Genomic DNA, 8869 nt, shown 5'->3' on the forward strand with positions numbered 1-8869 from the left:
AGGTAAAGTTGACAAGCCATGGAACAGGGTCGGCCATGGTGCTCTGGGGAAGCTGCCACCAGCACACCGCTCGGAACGTCTGTCCTTGCCAAGGTGTGCCCAGGCTGTGGGGCACAGCGGTGGCTGGGGACAGTTGCCAGGCACCATGCTGCTCCAGAGGCTGTGATGTCACAGAATCCAAGCACTGGCTTGGAAGAGTTCTGGGAGATCAACTCCAGCCTGTGATCCATGGTTACCACGGCAAGCAGATCTGAGCCTGGAGTGCTATGGCCAGGCTTACCTTGAACACCTACTGCAACGGTGACTGCACCAGTGCCCCCTGGGGCACACCATTCCCATATCTCATGCCCCTTTCTGGGCAGCAGTTCTTCCTAATGTCCAGTGTACACCTCTCTTGGCACAGCTTCAAACCCTTTCTTGTCCTTGCCCATCTCTGAGACGGCTGGCACTGCCTTGGCCACTCTCCTGTATGTGGACAAGAGGCTGTGCCAACGAGTGCCACTCGTTGTTTGCTTGTGGCTGCTGTGGAAAGGAACATTCATGTATATTGCCATTTCTTATAGGTTTTACCCCAGATTTTCAGTCACAGCTGTTCTAGTGAAAACAAGTCTGTTTTCATGAGTATTTGAAGGGTCATAGAACACAATTGGAATTCCATTGAATTAGGGAAATTCTGCTGATTTAGTTTTCCTGAGGTTTTGAGATGAGTTGCAAATCCCAAAAAGTTTCTCTTTGGGGAAATAGTAATTCCACAGTTTAGACTGTGGGGATATTGATTACTCAAATTTGAGGACCTAATGTAGCTTTCTGCACAATTAATTTTAAGCATCCTCTAATTGTTCTTGAAACAAAAACCTATTAAATCTGTTCTGTGGACAGAAATGGCTTCTGTGTTATTTCTCATAATTTATTAAGAATCTCATGGCAGGAGAAAGTCCGTATTGCTGTGTGATTACCTTGGTACTGTTCTTTGGAATGGCTTTCCCTGCATTTTCTGAAGCTGCCCACAGAAAGGTCAAAGATATGTGAGAAGTTCTGAAAGGAAAACTGGGTCTTTGCTTCCTGTTTGGAATCTGTGGTGAGCTGTGAGTCAGAGCTGATTTTTCATGATGTTGAAAATATAATTGGACTTTTTTGCTGAAGGATACATTGATAAAATCAAAGCATAGCATGGTTGACACTAGTAAATGAATTAAAATGCTCTTACCAATTAAAAAAAAAATGTTCAGGTAGGTGAGAAGTATTGTGCTGTCCAAATTAGCTCCTTTTTACCAGAGCTCTTTCTCTCTATTTTTCCATAGTCATTTTTAAAGATACAGCTTTGATTATTTGCAAGTGTAAAATGAATACACGCTTTTAACACAACAGAAAAAAAAAAACCAAAAACAAACCTACGTTGTTTTCATCATTATCAAAAAAGAATAATTCCCACTTCCCATGGTGCAGTTTAGCAACTCACTACAATCTTTAGGTTTATTATTATTGAATTGTAAAAAAGATGCCAATGATTTTTCACACTTTCAACCAGCACGGGAAAATAAAGCTTTTAAGAGAATCACTCCTCAAATTATTACCCCCAGAGATGCAAGAGTTGTTATTTTAATTATAGTTAATATATTTAATAAAACAGCAATATACCCACATTTCTAACTGTACATTTGTATTTGGTGAACTTTTTCTTTTTATTTCAATCAATACTCCTCAAGCTCTCCTATTGCACAAATTGATATGCTTTTTTCATAAACTTATTTAGTTCAAAATCTCAGATTGATCACATCACTCAAAAATAATTGGCATTGTACAAAACTGTACTCTAGTAGTCCTTATATATTTTAAAACAGGTTCAGAGTTGCACCTCACTGTTGCAAATGTGTAAATCTGCTTTAGCCACAAAAGGGATTGTCCTGGAAGGTTTTAGCAACCAAAGCATCCTCTGGCTCAGATGACCTTTGGATACCCCTCTGTGTTGGTGCTATGAGGACAGTCTGGACAACTCTTTAGGAATAAAACTTCCTTTGGCAGCAACATAGCTAGGCCCTAGATATTTAATTTTGAAAACTGGAGTTCTGTTGCACTAAGAACATTACAAGATGCTCAAGCAGATCAGTTACTGAGCTTTAAGTCAAATCGTAATTGGGAGAGAACAAAGAGCTGGACCAAGTCCTCTGGAGAGAATTTAAATAATGAGGTTTGTTGTTTTGTTTGAAAAGTGACTGTTTCACTAATAAGAGAGTCCTCTCTGAAAAGGACTGATTTTAAAGCAAGAGGTTGGCTTAAATGTGTCTCCACTTAGTGATGTGAAAAAAACACAACACCCTTGGCTCTTTCCCTGGTCTGCATTATCCACTGTGGTGCAGTATCTTGGCAAGTGTCCATCCTACAGCGTGTTACTCCAAAGCTACCTGGAGGTAACAGGGAATGCTTCTGTTAAAACACAGACAACTGAACAGTAACAGCTGGGAAAACCCAGTGGCAGATCACATACCTGCATCCCAGGAGTGTGCTCAAAATAACTTGTTTTTATAGGGGGGTCTTTTTCCTTTTACTTTACCCAACCAAGTCTTACAGTATCCAGAACTCCATTTTTTGATCCACCAGCTTTCCTCTCCCCCAGAGAAGGAAACAATTGTTGATCATCCTACAGGAGCTTCTCCCTTTAAGCAAAGTCAGTGCTGAATCACGCTGAAGGCAACACCTTTAAAACTGGCTTGACTATGCATGATTCCTGATGAATTGCTTTCTTTCATGGTGAGCTGAAAGGCAGGCTTTTGAACTGAGTTTCTAGCCATTTGCACACTCTCAGGTTCCAAATTGCACAATTTTGCTGCTTTTGGCTTAGAAATGGAACAGCAATAGCAAGGCAGACACCTCCATCACAAGGTCACCTGTCACCCAGCACACCACACTAACTCTTTTTGTTATCAAGCTGTGAGTGTGAGAGGACTCTGTAAATAAAGTCTGACCAGTGGGGGTGGGAGGGGAAAGTCCACCCAATATGTACTGACAGTTTCTGTTTCCCTTTTTGTCAGCAAGTTTTGCAATATATAGTCTTGCAGCCGACAGAGGAATTTTGTGGATGGTTGCTGTACATACCTCCAATCAATTTGCTTTAAATTTATCAACTTACTAATTTGGCTATTTAAAATCTCTAAACACATCGTATTTCTCAAGTTATAACTTGGAACTATGACAAGTATTAAAAATGGACCACAGGCTTTGAAAGGGGTGCTCCTATGGCACTGAGAAAAACAGGATGGACTTTGGGGAAAAAAGGAGACTGTTACATTTGAGATTCCAAAAGCTTTGATGAAATCAAAACTTCTCTTTCTCATTCTCATGTCGTTGGGTTTGTTTTTTTTTTTTTTAGCCTATCCCTCTGTATTTGCAATATTTAGCATGTGTTGAAAATTTATAACATTCATTATAGAAACTATTTTGTACTTTCCTTTTGCAATTCAATACTTAAGATTTTTTTTTTTGAGTTTTTTAATGCAGAAGATAAGAAAAAAGGAAAATAGTATTTGCTTGATTTGCTTGGTAAATATTGTATCTCATATATATACATGATACATTTTTGCAATTTAGAATAAGATTTTTGGTATGAAAACACCCTGAAGGAAAGCAAATAACTGTTCTCTCTGAGAATACAGAAGTCATATGTAAAATCATGCTTCTTGTATGCAACAGAATGACTGACATATCATCAGAATGAACCAATGTATAGATGAAAAAATCATCCTGTAGAGATCAACTGGAGGCAAGTACATTAAAACCTTACTTTTTATATGTTTTTTCAAAGTCTTTTTTTATTCCAATAGTTGCTTAATATTAAAATGCAAAAGAAATTCACTTAAGAGGAACCAGAAATAATAGCTTCTTTCCATCTGGCCACATTAATCTTTCATTCTCATCTCCTCAGTAGCAAAAGAAGAGAGCAAATTCCCTTTTGTTTTACCCTGTGGATGATGTTTATTGGTGCACCCCTAGGAGACTGACATTTGAACACTCCCAGTTTCAAGCCAGGTCTCCCACTCCAATCAAAGTCCTTTAACTCCTGTGCTGTTTCCAAGCAGGTTAGGTCCCTAGCAGAACTTCACAATAAAATTGCATGAGGAATCAGCTCATCAGTTTGTGATGGCCACATTTTGAACACAGTCATCAGCTGGGGTCTCCAGGAAAGACCCAGGTGTCACCCTGACCATTTCCAAATTCTACCTTGAGGTCATAAATGCATATGCAAAACTGCAGAGATGTCTCTTTCAGTCATTAATTCAATATCTAGAGTCACCTTGGCTGTCTCTTCTGAAGGCAGTTTTTGGAGCAATTCTGATTGATTGGCTGGAGTATGTTACAGGAATAGTGTCCAGTTTTAGTATATTATCATCATCATCATCATCATCTCAGTTCTCACCTGGAAATCTACCTATGTTTGTTTTGTTTCTCAGACTATTCCAGCTCATTTGGAAGCACTTTCTGGAGCTGAACTCCAGATTGCTTCTCTGGGATTTCACTGCCTGCAGTGTATTGCAGAAATGCAGAAGCAGAGACCTACACAGCCTGTGGGTTTAGGTGGGCTGCCATGGGGGAAGAGGTGATGCAAAAATCCTCATCCTCATTGGAGCAATAATTAGCCAACTTTAAAACACCCAACTGTTCAGGTAAAGTACTAGTGCTTTGCAATTAAATCAAATCCTTCATCAACAATGCCTCAGGAAGGTAAATGAACACGTTGGGTTTATTACATAGGGAAATTGTTCCTGGAGATGCTTGGTACTGTGTTGAGTATTGAGAACCATATTTCTTGATACTTTCAATGCCTTGTAAGCATTTAATACTCCAAAATTTGGTCATGCATTGAACATCCCAAATAACTCATACTGCAAATGCTTAAGGAACCAATGTCTGAATTAATTCAGTTCCCTATGTCTGCAAGAGCACAAAAGAAAGGAGAGCTATTTTTAAGTGTGCTTGTATGTGAAAGACTGATATTTTGAACATTTTACTAATAGTTCTTAATCACATCTAGGCCAATAAAGTCTAGAAGTTATAGGAATAAAACTTCCTTAAGATTTTATGGATTTTAAACTTAATAAAGATCCACTAGAATATGTGGGAGAGAAGGAGGAAAAAAAACAAAACAAAACAAAAAAAAACCCAGAGAAGTGCTTGCTTTATTTTCCAAATATTTATCATAAAATAAGCTGCAACATATGCTAGGTACTTAAATAGCCTAAAATCAAAAGCACTTCTCACTTATCTTTCTAAAAATGATGGTCACTTCTTAGGTCTTCATTTCCATTTGTGCAACAAGCCTGAGTGCCAAAATAAAAAGTAATACCATATGTCAAAATAAAGCTTTAGAAATGAGGGGAGTGGAGAGGGATATCTGTCATTAATTTGAGTTGAGCAGAGACTTTTTTTTGGAGGGGAGATCATTATGAACATACCTTATGTGGCCAACAAAATGGAGAAACATCTCAGGTAAATTCTTGAAGCCAGTGATAATTTTTTATTGGCTCTGTAATTCCGGTAAATTCTGTCACCTACAAACAGTGAATCCAAAAAAGAAGTAAAGCCCCAAAGGGGTTCTTAATTTCTCAGAATCCTTATCAGAATAAAATATAAGCTGAATATATATATATATATATATATGTATATATTTAGGATGAAGATTAGAAAAGATAATAATATTTGCAAAATAATGTAGCTATTTCAAACATAGAATTAGGTAATTAGTTTTCAACATCTTATTTTATGAAAGTCAATACACTTCTAATGGCTAAATATTTTGATATTCCTCACCGGGTATAGTTTTATTAAGATCTCATCCAGTTAAAAAATCCAAACAGTGGGGTGGGGAATTCACTCACTGCTTTTTATTTCTTGAAGTTTGAAGGTATAAGATGATATTGCAATACCTGTGATAAAGTAACAAATGCCAGCGAGCCACTTCCCAGGAAGGGAAGGAGACTTCTATTCTATAAACAAAACTGATGTCACCAGACTGACTCCTATACCCAAATACTCATGGGTCTGCTCCTCCTGTGATCCCAGCACCACCATCCCTGCCCTAGCACTCCTGTCAGTGCTCTGAGACTCTCCTGGAATGAACCAGTGCAAACTCCAGGATAGGCACTGATGCCCCATCCCTGTTATCCTGCTAATGCCTGCTGTCATCTGGAAACAGCTCCATTTATAGATGAACAGCCTTGATCAAATTGGCACATCTGTTACCTTTTCACTTCCAAGCACAAATGTGCACTTTTGAAAGTTTATTTAAATATCACATTTCAACTCCTCTTTCCCTTCTTGGGAGCCCACAAAGCTCCTTTTCCTCATGTACACACCAGCTCTCCTTTCCTGGAAGGCCAACCACATGTGAATGATGGAAAGAAACAACTAGGGGTCCTTTGCTTAAAATGACCAGAATATGATGACACAGACTCTCCATGGCTTGCACTTCCCCTGGAACCTCAGTACCTTGGACTCCCCAGCACAGCACTCACCATGTCCCTGTGCACACAGCCAGGCCAGGAAAAGTGACAAACAAGAGGCACAGTCCATCCCAGCTGAGCTTCTGCATGGGTGGCTGTGTGATTCATTTTGTTTCTGTATTAAGTATACCTATATTAAACTCTCAGCCTTTAGAAAAGTATATATCTTATTAGCATCTCTAAATTTCACTGATACCTAAGAAAACCCAATTACAAGGAATGGCATGTTCCTAAAGAATAATTTTTTGTCTTTTAACATGGCCTATATTAATATTCTCTTAATATTACCTTAGTTGTTCTATGCCATGAAAACCACCCAAAATCAGTCATAATGGCTATTCAGTCCTTGGCAGACACAGCAAGAATTCAAGATATTTGCATTTCTATGAGAATTTAAGTATGATATGTCTATTTACAAAAACAATGTGTTGTGAGAAAATTTGTTTCATCCATTTTACCTTCTAATATGCCCTCATCACAGAAGTTCTCAGATTTTGCTTCCCTTGAACAAAAAGTATATAACATTACATTTTTTTTTTAAATCTGTTTACTCTTTTGGAACCAATAGTGAATAATTGAATCATACATCTTCTCCTGTTTCTCCTTACATTTACAACATCAATAGACTAGAAAGACCTGTAACACCCACATCCACAAAATGAATGTGTACACTGGTACATAGAGAATGTTTCAGCTGTTTGACTTTACTGTTCTACTGTCTATTCTCAAATGCTGACAGCTTTATTTAGTTCTAACCATTTATATTGACAAAGGAATCAGAAGAATAATATCTTCCAGGGGAATAAAAAGTTCACAGCTAAGTACCTGAGGTGGTGCTTTTTAAAAAAATTATAAAACCAAAATTTCTGTAGAGCTGGATGTCTGGCTTTGTTTGAAGGCTGTTGCCTTTTTTTTTTTTTTTTTTTTTTTTTTTTTTTTTTTTTTTTTTTTTTTTTTTTTTTTTCTCTTTGCTTTTCTCAAAGCCTCAGCTTGAAAGTAGCTTGAAAGTAGGGCAGTGGGGCTACCCAGAGGATCCCTTCTCAGGACACATCAGACTTGTGCTGTTGCCCTGTGAAAGTTAATCAGAATAGTCAGTTTAAGCAAACAGCACCTTTTAAAGATGAATTCTGTGAAGGAAACTCCTTTGTTTTCTACGTTACTTAATTCAAAGTTAGTGCCTGTTACTGTTAACTGAAATTGTGGCTTTCTGACCTGTCCTACATCGAAATAAAAAAAAAAACCTGTGTCCAAAATTCTAGGCAACTTTTCCATAGCATTGTTGAAAAGTAGGTTTGAAACACAGATGCAGTTTATTTACATTTACAGGTGGCACCAAATGAATATTTATCCAAATTATTCTGCAGTTCTTCAATTAAAGGACTCAATTTTGATGACAACTGGCATATTTGTCTTTTAGTATCTCTTCAGTCTTTTTCTTCTGCCAAGGATAGTTTCTCTCTGAAATCCTTCATCAATTAATTTGAATACTTCATTACATAACACACCTTGCCATACCCTCTTAAAAAGGCATGCCTGTAAAATTCCTTGAGGGATAGTTTTCTGCAGTTTTTTCCATTTGTTAGTTTGAGTTTTTGGTGAATGATTGACATGTGTGTTTTTCTCTATTTTGACTCTCTGTTTTCAAGATTTACAAACCCATACTGTTCTGCTCAGGCCACATTTTCTTCCAGCATCTCATTCTTAAACCATTTTTAAAAAGTAAAATAGAAGCAGATTTAGAGATCTCCATTACTGATTTCTTCCTGCTTCTAAAACAAAGGGTTTCTTGGGTGTCTTCTCAGAACTTGGTGGATTGCATAGGCTGCTCTATTGCTTAGGGAAAACAGATTGAGATAATTAAAACAACATTTTAAAAGGAAAGTAAAAGGTAGAGCTAATGTATGGCTGCTGCTGGCAGCATCTGTGTTCCTCTCTAATGCATCTTAATAAGTATTTGTGTCTAGTTCAAAGATATTTTCCATGTTGCAGCAACATCTCCATAACCTAATTTACTAACACAGTGTTTTTGAAGCAACTGGTAAAAATAACTTTGCTAAAGGGAATTTTTAGTTTGTTCTACTGCTAAAGAATCTCATTCATACTTTCTGTTTTGTTGGATATGGTATCAATCTGTTATTGCTTTACTTAAAAGACAGGTAAAAACTATTACATTTTACAGTATATCAATCTTTCTGAATAAAAGGGAAGAACACACTAACAGCAATAACAAGTGTGCAGGATAAAAAAAAAAATCTATTGTACTGAGGTAAGTGTTCTTTTCTGAAAACACTTCAGTAATTTTGCTTCCTGGTACACGAGTCTTATGGTATGAGCTTTTTTACTGAAATACTTTTTTTTCCTTTTACAAACACATT

The sequence above is a fragment of the Erithacus rubecula genome (genome assembly GCF_903797595.1).
Source record: "Erithacus rubecula genome assembly, contig: scaffold_461_arrow_ctg1, whole genome shotgun sequence".
NCBI lineage: Eukaryota > Metazoa > Chordata > Aves > Passeriformes > Muscicapidae > Erithacus > Erithacus rubecula.